Raw genomic sequence first — 16,061 nt, 5'->3', positions numbered from 1 at the left:
CTCCCGGCCTCCTGACCTCTTTATCACTGTCAACAAAACCACCATCTCCTCTGTTCCCCAACACCGCTGCCTGGGTGTCATTCTTGACTCCTTCCTTTCCTCCACCCCCCCCCCCCCCCATTCTCTTGCCCAATCCTGTTGCTTCTACTTTTGCAACATTGCTCATATCAGACCCCTCCTTTCCTAGGATGCCACCAAAAGTATTATACACTCTCTCATCATTTCTCGGCTTGACTACTGCAACCTGCTTCTTGCAGGCCTCCCCTTTTTCCATCTCACTCTAGGTTGGTTTTGCCTTTTAATATATTGCTGCTTTAAATCTAGCAGCTCAATTTCAAAATCTTGCGGCTGACTGCAATAGCAGGCTATTACAGTTATTCCGGCATGTGCAACTAGTAGGCCTCGTGCTCTTACTTCTAAAGAGGGCTCTCCTGCCATCCAGAGATCTCGCCCCTCCATTTAGGACTGCTTCCACAAATTTCCTGTACTGGTTTCTCATCCCTATATGCCTCTGCTTTATATTAGGATCTAGATAGAAGCCAATTGACTTACCATGCAAACATACTTCTCACAGATAAAGATCTGGTTGGAATCAAACCCATGACCGCAGTGTAGTGAGACAATGCTAACCACTTTGTCACCACTCGATTAAAATAACTATGATAAGACTTCCGGTGGGCGGGCCATCCAGCATGGCCGTTTTTTAGCCCTGCTCCTTCGGTGATAACGGCCATCCAGCTCTATCCACCTATATTAGAGGGAATTTGAAGCTGCTAACCCCCCTATACAGACTCTCCTTTGTGTGGGGACTCTGAAAAAGGATGCATTACCTAAGGAGCTTAAGTGTACCCCCGGAGTCCGGTCATCAACGTGGATGGTCTGTATGATCGCCGGACCTTCCCTGGTGTGATTTACCCGGAACAGCGAGGCATTATACACAGTTTCGTCAGGCCGCCCCCTCTCCTTCTGTTGGGGCTGCAGTGGTACTCATTTTGGGGTCTATTCATGTAAAAAATGAAAACAGAATTGCTACTTATCACTATACATCGCATCGCTTCGATGCGATGTATAGCTGTAATAAGTAGCAATATATGTATACTCACCCTTCTGACGAAGCGCTACGGTGTCTGGGGCTCCTGCGGTGAGGTCTTCTCCAGCGGTCCCTCCCTGCGATGCGCGGAGTCCAGCGGCGGGTCTCTTTGCGCATGCATAGCTTGCTGACCTCCCGGCAGGCCGCAGTGGTTGCTGGGAGGTCGGGGGCGGAGCCAGCGCAAGGTGCTGAGCAGCATCAGGGAAGCATTGAGCTTCCCTGCCGTCTCCGCACCACAGTTCAGGTTACGGCGTTCTGAGATGGCGAACCTGAACTCCATGGAGAAGCGGAAAGCAGAGCTTTCCGCACCTTCATGAATCGCACTCACTATACAAAGGTATGGTGATGCGATTCAGGCACAGAGCGGGGGTACCGCTGGAGAAGTCAGAGACTTCTCCACGGTAACCCGCTCTGTGAATTGCAGTTGGCAGAGAAAAGCCCTGTTTAACGCAAAACAGGGCTTTTCTCTGCTGCATGAATAGACCCCCTAAGGTGGTTGCTCCTGCTTTGATAACGCCGTCTACAGACTGTCCCGGAGCCGCTGCAGAGTGGTGCGGAGCCGCCAGGAGAACAATGTGAAGCCGCCTGTCAGTCAACATAAAGCAACTGTACGGGCGGAGCGGTGTGGATTCGCCGCTTCACATTCCACAGCACGCGGCCTCCTGATGTTACCCCTGGACATGTGAGTCACATTTCTCCCTCTGGGTGACGGACAGTGGAGCCCCACGATACACTGACAGACTTCCCGCTGTGTTCACCGCTGACTACCCTCCATGCTGCCAAGCATAGCAGTGCTCTGTAACAGATTTATTATATGCTGGCTTAGTAGGGGAGATTGCATTAATCACCTCCTGGGGTGGTATCTGTAGGAGGTTTGACTTATGCCCCCTTGCAACTTATAGGGGTCTATTCATGCAGCAGTGAAAAGCCCTGTTTTGCGTTAAACAGGGCTTTTCTCTGCCTACTGCAATTCACAGAGCCGGTTACCGTGGAGAAGTCTCTGACTTCTCCAGCGGTACCCCTGCTCTCTGCCTGAATCGCATCACCATACCTGCACCTCGCGCTGGCTCTGCCCCCCGACCTCCCAGCAACCACTGCGGCCTGCCGGGAGGTCAACACCCTGCGCATGCGCAAAGGGACCCGTCGCTGGACCCCGCGCATCGCTGGGAAGGACCGCTGGAGAAGACCTCACCGCAGGAGCCCCAGACACCGCAGCGCATTGTCGGAAGGGTGAGTATACATGAATTGCTACTTATTACAGCTATACATCGCATCAAAGAGATGCGATGTATAGTGATAAGTAGCAATTCTGTTTTCGTTTTCTGTATGAATAGACCCCATAGTGACTGTGCTCTCCGTGTTGTGGTGCTGCTATCTCTGACGGAGCGCGAGGACTGGACACTGACACGTGGCTGCACGTATTTCAGCACATTTGGGGTCCCTATTGCCTGTTTTTTTTTTTTTTTTTCTTTAAACAGGGCTGGAATGCTTACTACTGACTATCCCTTGTAACGTCTGGGACCAAAAGAAATCTTGGACAGCTGGCTGAAAATCTGCCTAATCATCTGACAAGTACTAACACTGTGTGTCACCCCTTTTTCTTTCTTGAGTTAACTGTAGTGTGTATTTTTTTGTTTTTCTTCTTTCCTTTCCTTCTATCCCTTTCCTTCAATCCTCCCCACCCATCGGGCTCTTCCCCCTCCCTTCCCTCATCTCCTTCCTTACCTTCCTACCAGCCATTCCCAATTTTTTCCCTTATGTTTTGCTCCCATTGTGCTCTCAAATCCAATTGTATACTCACTGGGACATTACATGGTACTGTAGCTCCTCCAGCTACTGGGGATGACTGCCTGTTTCCTGACTCACCTGGAAGCCGGTAATATAACTTCGCCTGTACACCTATTAGTGATCAAACATATGGAATGACGGCTTGCAGATAACCATCACTAACTTGATCCTGTTATTATCCTATACTCTGAAGGAACTTTACGAATCTCTTATATAATGTGCTTTTCACCAAAAAAATAACTGGCGGTTGATATACCATTTACATTTCATTATCTATAATACAGCTGCGCCATCTAGTGGCTTATGTATATATGATATATTAATAGCCTGAATTCATTTTAGGTTTGCTGCAATATAGCCTTGTCTTATACCCAAAATTTATATGTATAAATAGTGGTTTGCCTAATATTGCTTTGAGGTTGGGTACCTCATTTTTTGATTGTTTGGATATCATTTGCAGCTTGGTATTCACGCCAGATGATCTCCATTAACAATTACTGATATTCTAACATTGGGGGTCATTCCGAGTTGTTCGCTCGCAAGCTGCTTTTAGCAGCTTTGCACACGCTAAGCCGCCGCCTACTGGGAGTGAATCTTAGCTTCTTAAAATTGCGAACGAAAGATTCGCAATGTTGCGATAAGACATCTCTGTGCAGTTTCTGAGTAACTCGAAACTTACTCGGCATCTGCGATCAGTTCAGTGCTTGTCGTTCCTGGTTTGACATCACAAACACACCCAGCGTTCGCCCAGACACTCCTCCGTTTCTCCAGCCACTCCCGCGTTTTTCCCAGAAACGGTAGCGTTTTTTCACACACACCCATAAAACGGCCAGTTTCCGCCCAGAAACACCCACTTCCTGTCAATCACAGTACGATCACCAGAACGAAGAAAAAACCGTGAGTAAAATTCCTAACTGCATAGCAAATTTACTTGGCGCAGTCGCAGTGCGAACATTGCGCATGCGCACTAAGCGGAAAATCGCTGCGATGCGAAGAAATTTACCGAGCGAACAACTCGGAATGACCCCCATTATTAACAGCTTGACATCCTCACTGAATAGCTGCTATTAGCAACAACTGTTTAATCGATACTATTTTACGTATCTCATACGGTTCACTTTCTCCTATTTTGCAACTCACTTTTAATATTAGTACGGCTTGTATCTTTTTATAGTATTGCCTATGACTTATGTTAAACGCAAGGGCTTAACAACCTTATCCTGCCTCATACAAATACTGATGGTAAACCTGCACATATATTGCAGTACATAGAGGTTCGCTCCATACTATCAATGTCAAGCTCCATAACGGAAGGTTTAGGCTTATATTCTCCCTGGTATCTCCTATAAAGTATTGTCTGGGAGCTGTTCTCTTTACTAAAACTATAATATTTCTGTACCGCCCGCAAAAATTATTTGATGGTGTTTTGTAATATATCACAAACACAGGCACATACTGTAAACATTGAATTGCCCCATACTCTTCTCTAACAGTGAACACTTGAAATACAATTGCGGGAAATTTCCTTATCGGGGAATATCTGTATTTGGTTCACTTGTTGTTAGAAGTTCTTTTACCGGACTATGAATCCTCCTGCAGATATGTAACCTATACCTTATAATTAAGGGTCCAGTAGGTGTGTTGCTATGAGATTACTTCATATATTGTTTTTTGATATACTGTTCATGAGATTGTCATTGTTATTACAAGGCATTTATTAAAAGGGGTCCATCGTGGTATGGAAAGATTTCTGGAGAGTCCTCATAGCTCGGTCCCAAACATGCCATCTACTACTAACAAATCGGGAAATAAACGTCAAAACAATCAGAAATCCAATATGTTAAACCCACCATTTCCCCCATCCACGTCTTTGGGTGTGGAGGATACTGACACTCAGATGTTACCTAAACATATAGCAATTCCATCTCCAGCACAAAATGTTAAGGAGGTCATAACTATGCTCATGCCTCTAATAGATAAAAAGTTTGAGGATCTTCATGCGAAGCTGGATACCTCTTTAGCCAAAATTGAATCCAATACAGCTAGGCTGGATACACTAGTACAGAGAGCCAGCGATGCTGAGTATTCTTTAATTGCATTGCAGCAAGAACTAGCGGTAAAATCCCAAACGCTCCAATACATGAAAGAAAAGGTTGACGATTCAGAAAATCGGAATAGGTGGAGCAACTTGCGTTTTATTGGGATTCCGGAGACGGTGTCAGATGCCCAATTACAGAACTATGTAAAATACCACTACAGGTGGAGAGGGTACTTAGATTGGGAGCTCAATGTAGTTAGAGAGACAACCACTCCAGACCCACTATTGCAAAGTTTTTGGATTATAGATATAAAGAGAAACTGCTGCAGGCATATAGAGCCCAACCTGACTTATGAGTAGAGGGCCAAAGAATTCTGATATTTCAGGATTTCTGTGTCTTGGTCACGCAAAAGCTTAAAGCTTTTTCTGAAATTTGCTGGATTTTGGTAGATAGGAAAATGAAATTTACTTTACTGTATCCAGAAAAATTAAGAGTAATTGAAAATGGCCAGGTCAGGGTTTTTACAGATCATCAACAAGCTAAATCTCACTTTCTTAGAAGTAATCCACCTTCTCCAGCAGGATCCAATGCTAGTTCCAGAGATTAATGATAACACTCCCCACTAATGTACAGTATTTGTCTATTGTAGTGGAGGAAGATGCGGCCAACGATAGTATTTTACTTTATGTTGGACTGGATACCACTTTAATTGATCTTCCTGTGCCTGTTAGGGTGCCCCTCTTATCTGGGTGATCGCACCATACCTATTAAGGGTGTCGATAAACAGGAATACTGCTCCATGTTCAAAGGCACGTCTACACTCCACGTTTATGTGTTTTTATTTCACATGTGTTTATATTGTATGTAAGATATTCATTTATTTTTATGTTCTATTGGTTCTATGATATTGTCCTGGACCCTTTCTTGTTTTTATATCATCTCAAGTTTAATTCATGATTGTGCATACTTAATGATGTTCACAGTGTTATTTGCTGTTGAATGGTCGGAGCATCCCTTCCGATATAGAAGGGGATCCTCAGACATTTCCTAGGGGTCCTTTGTGGGGCCCAGGTTCGTTACTCTTAGATGTTAAAAAAATGCATTGCTTCACTTGACCAATACATGTACATGGATCTATAATATTTACTTTGTTTTGAAATGCAAATTTGGGATATTGCGAGGAGGCTGGGATGAGGCAGATGGTTACTCTGAGTCTTTTTTGATAATTCTACTTCCCTCAGACAATACTAACCCTAATGTTGGGACAGTTTCCCATATTTAAATTTTTATGTGTGGTTACTCTGTGCATTTTTTTTTATAGCCTTACTCCCCCCCAGAATGGAGCTATCTCTTACACTTATACCCCTTTCAGACAGAAAATTAAATGACCGGGTGAAGCAGTTCCACGTGTAATTTCATGAAACACACGGGTCCTTTTTCTGTGTGAAAGGGTCAACCCGTGTTGTAATTCCCGGGACTTCAACCCTGGAATTTACCAGGGTCGGAGACACGAAATTATGACACGGGTTGACCCTTTCACACAGACAAAATACCCATGTTGATCTGCAAATTACCGGGTCGAAATTCTCGACCTGGTAATTTGCATGTCTGTGTGAAGGGGGGGGGGGGGGGGTCAGGCAGGTCCCGGCAAAACTACCCGGTGCTGAAATGCCAGGTATTTGCCGAGACTTTCAGACATTTCTGTCTGAAAGGGGTATTGATAGACATTGAAGGCAGACGTTAACAATACTGGTCCTAATGTTAGGACCGATTCCAATATCTCAATTTTGTCTTGGAATGTGAGGGAATTAAATACCCCGATTAAAAGGAAGAAAGTCCTTACTGATTTACGCAGTAGCGGCTCTTGCTACGGGCAAGCAGTACTTTTGCCCGGGGCGCCACTGTCCTAGGGGCGCTGCCGCCGTGGCAAGAGCCGCTACTAACTAGGATGGCGGCAGTGGGTTTGAAAAGGTCCTCTCCGCGAAGGGAATCTAGACGCACAGTGAGGTAGCGTCTAGTTTCCCTTCGCGGAGAGGACCTTTCTGTGCAGCGCTATGGGAGAGACGTCATGATGTCTCTCCCATAGATCAGAGGAGCGGCACCGGCGGCAGAGACAGTGCAGTGGTCGGGAACAGGAACGGGGCACAACTATTGGGGCCACAACTAATGGGGGCACAGCTGCAGGGGGCACAACTAATGGGGGCACAGCTGCAGGGGGCACACTAAGGGGGGCACAACTACTGGGGCCTCAGCAGCAGGGGGCACAACTACCGGGGCCACAACTAATGGCACAGCTGCAGGGGGCACACTAAGGGGGGCACAACTACTGGGGCCACAACTAATGGGGGGCACAGCTGCAGGGGGCACACTAAGGGAAGCAGAACTACTGGGGCCACAACTAATTGGGGCACAGCTGCAGGGGGGCATAACAGCTACGGGGGACACAGCTGCAGGGGGCATAACAGCTACAGGGGGCACAGCTGCAGGGGGCACAACAGCTACTGGGGGCACAGCTGCAGGGGGCACAACAGCTGCAGTGGGCACAACAGCTACTGGGGGCACAGCTGCAGGGGGCACAACAGCTGCAGGGGGCACAACACAGCTACTGTGGGCACAGCTCTACAGGGTGCCCAACGCTACAGGGGGCAAAACTACAGGGAGCAAAACTGACCACGCCCCTTTCCTATGAAGAAATGCCCCCAATTTTTTACGCGTCTTCGGTGCGCACTAACCCTATTTTACTGTCTCGGGGGGGGGGGGACACACCAAAGGAGACTTTCGCCTTGGGCGCCGCAAGGTCTAGAACCGGCCCTGGATTTACGATGTAAACACCCATCCATTACTTTTTTGCAGGAAACACACTGGAGGAGGGGGGATAATTCCACTTTACGCGCCCCATGGATAGCGGAATGTATACAATCTTCCCATTAATCAAAATCTAGAGGGGTGGCTATTTTACTCCATAGAAACCTGAGATATGAAATATTGCAGACCGTTTCGGTCTGCATTATTTAATAATTGATATTCCTATTGAAGGGCAAAATTTTACACTTGTGAATTTATATGCCCCCAATGTAGCAACGGGTGACTTCCTTCGCAATCTTACGCAGGTGCTGGCCAGTAGAGTTACCTACTCTTTGGTGGTGGGGGGAGATTTTAATACCGTGGATGACCCTACTCTAGATAAATCATCTACTACTGCTCGTCTGTCCTCTCCATGCTGGAAATATATTCAAGAACTAAAAGACACCTTGCAAATTAGTGATCCATGGCGCCTTTTGCATAATACTTAGAGATCCTATAGTCATCTATCGAGAGTGCACGGCTCAATGTCTTGCATAGACTATGTGTTGCTTGCAAACCATATGCTTCCTCAAATTAAAAACACTATATTGGGGGATATTATAATTTCAGATCACAGGCCGGTAACCTTAGAATTGTATTCGACCAACTGGTCAACTCTGTACTGCTTTTGGCGTTTCCCAGACTATTTGGCTAGCTCAGATCATTTCCAAAAGTTTCTGGTACATTCCTGGACTACTTTTGTGGATGATAATATTGAACACTGGGATAACTCTGTGTTGTTCTGAAATACGTCAAAGGCGGTAATGCGAGGGCATGTGATCAGTTATGTAGCAAAACAACGTAAAGATAATGTACAAAATGCTTAAAACAGCAGCGTCCTGTAGCTTTAATACCTACTAAAATAACCCCATTGGACTAATGTATTCTTTCCTTAAAGCTCAGGTGCAACAACGCTTGGATTACAGCAAGCTTAAATATTATAAATGGGGGAATAAATCTGGAAAACTGTTGTCGACAATGTCCAGACCCTGGAAAAAATTATCACTCATCACGGCCCTCAGGGGTGGCCCACAGAATAATATTTGTATGACTACAAGCAATGTTTTAGCACATTTCTATAATTATTATGCTGACCTATATAGCCCCATTGCCTCGCAGGCGGATTTGCAAAGGGACTTTATGACCCAAGCAAATTTACCGGTGCTTACTCCAGAGCAAGTAGAGCTACTGGAGAAGGAGATCACGGAAGAGGAATTACGGTAGGTTATCTCTACGTTACAACCTCACAAATCACCTGGGCCTGATAGGTTTACTGGTATCTACTATAAATTATTGAAACAAGAATTAATCCCCACATTGCTAGAATTATTTAATACAATTTATAAAGACGCCCCAAGTTACCCTACTTTTTCTCAGGCATATATAACCTTGATCCCTAAACCCGACAGAGACCCATTACAGGCAGAATCCTATAGACCAATTACTCTCCTTAATTCTGACTTTAAACTTTTGACTAAAATAATGGCAAATAGATTGCAGACAATACTCTCGGACTTGCTGACAGAACACCAGTTCGGTTTTGTCCCTGGCCGCCAATCAGTTAAAGCTATCCGGACAGCTATAGCAGCAACTGTAGCCTCCAATAATCTGAAAAACTCCTCACATGTTACTGAGCCTTGACACGCACAAGGCCTTTGACACGGTCTCATGGTGTCATTTATTTGATGTGTTGATAGTTACGCAGAGGGTTTCAGGAGACATTTATGGGACTGATCAAATACCTGTATACAGCTCTGGTTTGTTTAATCTTTGTTGATTAATGGCAAATGAGGGACTCCAATAACCATGCAGAGAGGTACCGCTTCTCTTCAACTTGTCTATAGATCCCCTCTTCCGTATACTCCAGGATTCATCCACATACCAGGGTATACGAATAGGGACTAGGGATATAAAATTGTTTGCATTTGTGGATGTCATTTTATTATATATTGGAAACCCCAAGTAATCTCTTAGAGGTATACTGGAGCTATTAGATCATTTTGGAAAGGTGTCGGGCTTTGCAGTTAATTTTTTCCAAATCAGTGGGTCTGTATTTAAAAGCTGGGACAATGAGACCGGGATGGGGATGACAAATACCACTAACCTGGGCCAAGTCCTACGTAACGTATTTAGGCATTAAACTCCCAAAATATCCTTTGGAACTTTATAGATTAAATGTGACAGAAGCATTACATTCCACAGCCTTAGAATTAGAAACATGGAAGCACCTGAAGTTGTCTTATTTGGGGAGGGCAAACCTCATTAAAATGTGCACTTTACCGCGCTTGTTATATCTCATACAATCCCTGCAAGTAATAATTAGCAGGTCTGATATGACCAAGATTGTGATGCTATTTCGACAATTTACTTGGAATAGCAAGAAGCCACGCATTGCTATGCTGAAGTTACAGCAAACAAAATTTAATGGTGGTATAAATCTCCAAAATATCCAACTTTACAACCATGCATCCTTGTTACGATTTTTTGAGGGATTGGATAAATGATACTGACACTTATGCAAATACTCACTTGGACGCCCAATTTCTAAAAGAGGGGAACCTGATTACATTTTTACATGTGATAGAGGTGGAACATGATCAGGAATTAAAAGATAATCCTTTATTGTGGACAGTCTATCGCTATTGGCACATTCTACGTCGCTCCAGGAATTTGGGTTCACACAAATTGCTGTATTTGATGTTTCTTGGTAATAGTGACTGCCCAGCATGGGGAGGCGGACTTTCCGTTTACAATGTTTTATCAAGAAGGGCTGAAAAATATAAAAAATTTGGTTGACTTTAGTAATGGAAAACCTATGACGTTTACACAGGCACAACAATCTTACTTGTTTATTAGTAGTTATCCATTAGCATTTTTTCAGATGTAGCATTACGTTAACCTAGTGCTCAAATCATTATCCACATTGGACTTAGATAACACTTTAGATGGCATTTTGAGATCTCCCCTGCCACCAAGAGGGCTCTATCACTTCATTATAGGTTATTAAATACAGCTATGGATCACTCTGCTTTAATGAAGGGTATACAGCAGTGGTTCTCAAACTCGGTCCTCGGGAGCCCACACAGTGCATATTTTGCAGGTAACCCAGCAGGTGCACAGGTGTATTAATTACTCACTGGCACATTTTAAAAGGTCCACAGGTGAAGCTAATTATTTCACTTGCGATTCTGTGAGGAGACCTGTAAAACATGCACTGTGTGGGGTCCTGAGGACCAAGTTTGAGAACCTGTGGTATACAACAATGGACGCTAGACATCCCCACTCTTAGATGTGATAAACTACTGATGAACTTAGCGAATTCATGTAAGCTGATACCATTGGCGCAATATAATGAAATGTATTTATAATATTGTTCATAGGGCCTATTATTCCCCACATAGACATTTTTTGGTTGGTATGTCCGACTCAGATGCATGTCTTAAGTGCAATACTCCAAGAGCGGATTTAATGTACTGCTTTTGGAATTGTCCTCTGTTACGCCGATTCTGGCTTCAAATTAGACACTACATGACGGAACACTTCATTAACTTTGTCCCACTTATGGTTGAATGGGCTCTGTTTGGAATTACTCCAGAGAATCAAAGAATCACCAAAGGCTGCAAGAGTTTATTACATGCTATAAGCTCGGCAGCTCGCAAAGCTATATTACAATTTTGGATCTCCACAGCCCGCCATGTTAGCTTTATTTAAACAGAAATTACATCATTTATTCCAAATGCAATGGTCGGAAACCACAATACATAAAGATAAACTAGTTGGTTGTTTTTTTGACGTTTGGGAGAGCCATATAGTAACTCTTACTACAGATTAGCAAAAATGAATACTTAAAAATACTGAATGGTATGAAACAAGAATACTGCTAGGTGACCCCCCCAACCCCCCCTCCCCGCCCCCCCTCCCTTCCCCCCCCATTGTATTTGACACTTGAATCTATGACATGTCTAAGGAGAAAAATGCTCCCGGGGCCTGGCCTCCTCGCATACCTTGTAGATACATGACAGCAAATTTATTTCTTTTTTTTATGAGATCTATGTTATTGATTGTGTGATTTGGGGAACAATGAGCTGTTGAGCTGTACACTTATACTCATGCTTATATACACATTACACGTTTCGATCACTGCATGTTGTACCAAATGTGAATGCTACCATCAATTTCTGGTTGCAATTGTATACTTTTTGTCTTCCTCATCTTTTATTTGTAAACTTGTGATGATGTGAAGTCATGCATTAATAAAAACATGTTTAACAAAAAAAAATAACTATGATATATTGGTCACTAAATAAGTTATGTTACACTGTTCAGCTGTACTAAATACAGTGTATTGTATTTTTTATGAACTCACAAAATGTCTGATGTGTTTAGTTTTCTATAGTGTGCTGATATTTGTAAACATAAAAATGTAATAATTCAAATCAGCATTGTAATATAATCTATATTATATTGTGATGTAATGTAATCTATATTACAATATAACACTATATCCCGGCATATATTACATTATAACATTACATTGTAGCCATCTAGTGGACAAAGCAGAAAACTACACACAATGAGATGGACAGCAGCTAAATTAGCTAATCTGTGCAAAATGTGCACCTGTTAAACCATTTTGTGCTGCAACAGGGAAAATACAAACTGCAGAAACTGATTTTGAGTTGCATTTTGAAGGGGACATGGTCTAGTCCAACTATAAAGTGCAGTAGCATACCTCTTGACACTACCAATTCCAGGAGGGACAAAATGCTCTCTATCTGGACTTCCCTCTTAATATATGATTAGTGTCACCCTGTCACACACCAGAGGCAGCGGGCGCCGCGCTTACCTCATCGTGTCTGCTGGCCTGTCTGGCGGCCCCCGCCTCCGGCGGTCGTCGGGTCCCGGCGTCTGGCTGGCGCTGCTCCCGGCGGTTCCCCGGAGGGTGGGCGCTGCCATTGCACCCGGCGTCACGTGGGCGGGAGTGGGTGGCATCACAGAACCGCTCCACCAATCCTGTTAGGGTGGGAGATTCAAAACCAGACGCCGGGCAGAGCTCCGGCGCCTGAGTATCGTCGCTTTTCCAGAGGTGATCTCCAGTGCTCCTGTGACCGCTGTGCTACCTCCTAGAGTTTCCAGCATCCAGTCAACTTTCCCAGCATATCGTGCTATTCGCTCACCTAGTCTCCAGTGTTTTTAAACATCGCTCACGAGTTCTTCAATCATCAGCGTCTTTGAACACTGCTCACAAAATCTTCAGTGCCTTATATCATCGCTCACAAGTTCTTCATTCACCAGTGTCTTTATCATCGCTCACAAGTTCTTCATTCATCAGTGTCTTTATCATCGCTCACAAGTTCTTCATTCATCAGTGTCTTTATCATATACAGGATTTTGTCAACTCATGTCCTGAATGTGCTCAGCACAAAATTCTTCGTCTGCCTCCTGCGGGGTTGCTTCATCCACTGTCCATTCCTAAGAGACCTTGGACCCATATTTCGATGGACTTTGTTACCGAATTACCCTTCTCCAAGGGTCATAATACCATCTGGGTGATTATTGACCGCTTTTCTAAAATGGCACATTTTATTCCATTGACCGGGTTACCGTTAGCTCCCAAGTTGGCTTCTTTATTCATTCGTGAACACTTCCACCTGCACGGGTTACCTCAGGAGATAGTCTCTGATCGGGGGGTGCAGTTCACGGCAAGGTTCTGGAGGGCCCTCTGCTCTGCCTTACAAATAAAGCACAAGTTCTCATCTGCTTACCATCATCAAACCAATGGGCAAACTGAAAGCGTCAATCAAGATTTAGAGACTTTTCTCCGCGTTTATCTCCCTCCTTCGCAAGACAATTGGGTGGGTGGAACTGTTACCCTGGGCCGAGTTTGCCCATAATCATCTGTACCACTCCTCCACTGGTGAGTCTCCATTCTTTATTAATTATGGATTCCATCCTCAAGTTCCAGAATTACCCATCTGTCCTCCGGAAGATGTTCCTGCTGCAGTCTCTACTCTCCGGCACTTCAGTCAAATCTGGAGTAGGGTTCATGCTAACCTCAAGAAAATCTCCGGCCGCTACAAATTCTTTGCGGATAGGAAGCGACGGGCAGCTCCCTAATACAAAGTGGGTGACAGGGTATGGCTCTCTACCCGCAATCTCCGTTTAAGAGTGCCTGCTATGAAGTTTGCTCCAAGGTTCATTGGTCCTTACCCCGTGTTGCAAGTCCTGAACCCGGTTGTCTGCAAATTGGGATTGCCTTCCCACTTTCGGGTACCAAATTCTTTCCATGTCTCTCTCCTTCGTCCTCTTGTTTTGAATCGGTTCCATTCAGAATCTCCTAGGCCAACCTCTGTAGAGACTGAAGCTGGAATGGAATTTGAAATTAAAGCTATTCTTGACTCTCGTTATCTTCACAAGAATCTACAGTATCTGGTGGAATGGAAAGGTTATGGTCATGAGGAGAGGAGCTGGGTCAAAGCTGCTGAAGTCACGGCTCCCCGACTAGTGCGGATCTTCCATTCCAGACATCCAACAAAGCCCGGGAAGTGTCCGGGGGCCACTACTGGAGGAGGGGGTACTGTCACACACCAGAGGCAGCGGCCACCGCGCTTACCCCTGCGTGTCTGCTGGTCCGTCTGGCGGCCCCCGCCTCCAGCGGTCGTCGGGTCCCGGCGTCTGGCTGGCGCTGCTCCTGGCGGTTCCCCGGAGTGAGGGCGCTGTTAGGCGCCGGGGTCCGCTCGTCGGTGCGGCCCGGCGCCTAGCAACCAGGGACGCCGTGCGCGTACAGCCGCCGGCTCCCTTGCAACGCTAGACGCCGGGCGCACGGAGCCGCATGGACCCTAGCAACGGGGACGCCACTGGCGGACCGCGTTCCCCGTTGCTGGGTCCATTTAAATTAATAAGGGCACCTGTTTCCTGGCCGTGCAGCAAGGCAGCTGCACGGCATTTAGTCCAATCAGCCTCTAAACAGCTGATTGGAGGACTCCCTGTTAAGTACACTCCCAGGGCTTCTCACAGACGCCGGTAATAGCTTCCTGCATGCTGTATCTGTTTGCTGAGAGTGTTTCCAGTCCTGCTGTACCCGGTCGTTCCTGTCCTCAGTTGTCCTGTACTCGGAAGTTGTCATCTGTTCCTGGAGTCCTTACTGAGCACCTTTAAACATCCAGTGGTGTTCGTGAGTCACGGCGTAGCCGTGTGTTGCGGCTTGGCCGCTTTATTACTTATTATTTATTATTTGTGTTTCGGAGCTTTTGCGGAGGTTTCCGCTCCCACAGATCCACTCTGGTATCCAGCGGTGCTGGGTAGGAGTAACGGACTAGTGGATTTTGGTTGTCCTTTTATCTGGCGGTTTTTCCGCGCATACTTCTGGTTTGGTTAGTTAGCTTGTTGCCCCTGGCCTGTTGTCAGTCAGGGGTCCTCTTGTCATCATCCTGCCTCGGATTTCCCTTTGTCTCTCACTAAGACCGGGGGGCACCGGAGTTGGGCAGACATAATCCGCCTTTTAAACGTGGCTGCCAGGGGCTCAAGAAACCATAGTCTCGCAAGGGATTTCCGATAGCACGGGTGAGACAATAGAGTTAGGGCGCCAGGGGCAACTAGTCTTTCCAGCTCCCGTAACCAGCATTCCCTTTCAGTACTCTGGCCATTGCCATGAGATCTCCTCCGGTCAGGAGTACTGGAATCATAACATTATTACCGGCCAAACCAAAACTTAAAATTAAACAGGGTTTAATTTTTTACTTATTCAGTTTTGTAAGAGTTATCGGCCTCATGAATCCCACAGGTTTAGGGCCAAATCCTGGTCAGCTCCTAGTCAGCCAGATTCAAGAACTTACTCAGATGGTTCAGGATCTTTCCCTTCGGGTGAAGTCGCAGGAAGATCTTTTACGAATTTCCCCGAGGGTAGTCCCTGAACCAAAAATGCACTTGCCTGACCGTTTTTCTGGTGATAGGAAGGAGTTTTTTAATTTTAAAAAATCCTGTAAACTTTATTTTCGTTTAAGACCGATCTCCTCAGGTACTGAATCTCAGCGGGTCGGAATTATTATTTATTTGCTCCAGCGGGATCCTCAGACCTGGGCATTCGGTTTAAAAGCAGAGGATCCGGCGTTGTTGTCAGTAGACGCCTTTTTTGGGTCTTTAGGGCTTTTGTATGATGACCCTGATAGAGAGGCATCCGCTGAGAGTCAGTTACGCGCTCTCAGACAGGGTAGAAATCCTGCAGAGGTTTTTTGTACAGAGTTTCGCCGTTGGTCGAACGACTGTGGCTGGAATGACCCAGCCCTGCGCAGTCAGTTTCG

General features: G+C 45.5%; 1 long non-coding RNA gene across 3 annotated transcripts in view; it reads right to left on the bottom strand.

Moving 5' to 3' along the window:
• Nucleotides 1–10,193: 10,193 nt before the first annotated feature.
• The window catches only part of LOC134932587 (uncharacterized), a 142,525-nt gene continuing 136,657 nt past the window's right edge, over nucleotides 10,194–16,061 (bottom strand). For all 3 annotated transcript variants that reach the window (XR_010179415.1, XR_010179414.1, XR_010179416.1), the window contains one exon: nucleotides 10,194–10,531. This is a non-coding gene — a long non-coding RNA (uncharacterized LOC134932587). The remainder of the gene's footprint in view (nucleotides 10,532–16,061) is intronic.

The sequence above is a fragment of the Pseudophryne corroboree genome, chromosome 6 (assembly GCF_028390025.1).
Source record: "Pseudophryne corroboree isolate aPseCor3 chromosome 6, aPseCor3.hap2, whole genome shotgun sequence".
In the NCBI taxonomy this organism is placed as follows: Eukaryota; Metazoa; Chordata; class Amphibia; order Anura; family Myobatrachidae; genus Pseudophryne; species Pseudophryne corroboree.
Note: the sequence above shows the minus strand (reverse complement) of the source record. Positions and strands in the feature narration are given on the sequence as shown.